This window comes from Egretta garzetta, unplaced genomic scaffold (genome assembly GCF_000687185.1).
Source record: "Egretta garzetta isolate BGI_Z169 unplaced genomic scaffold, ASM68718v1 scaffold439, whole genome shotgun sequence".
In the NCBI taxonomy this organism is placed as follows: Eukaryota; Metazoa; Chordata; class Aves; order Pelecaniformes; family Ardeidae; genus Egretta; species Egretta garzetta.
Window position 1 is genome coordinate 2,236,296 of NW_009260803.1, and position 340 is coordinate 2,236,635.

Consider the following 340-nt stretch of genomic DNA (forward strand, 5'->3'; position numbering starts at 1 on the left):
TTTCCCTAACTGCTCATTTCAGTTGCTTTCATTTGTATGTTCCAGGCAGTGACCATGCCAGGAGTTTCAAGAGCTAGTTAAAAATAATGATGTCTCAGCAAATACAATCATTTACTCACTCTCAGATGTTCAGTGGAAGACACTCCTTTCTTTCCCTTCCTCTCCTCCCCCACCACACACATTTTTCTCTTTCCTCACCTCCCCCTCACCTGCTTGAGCGTAGAAGGGAGAAGTCCTGAAAGTCTCAGTACTGCAGCAAACAAGTCAAAGCTCTCTGCCGTCACTCCTTACCAATAAAAAGAGAGGCACAAGCCACTGTTAGCTATTGAAATGTTGAATA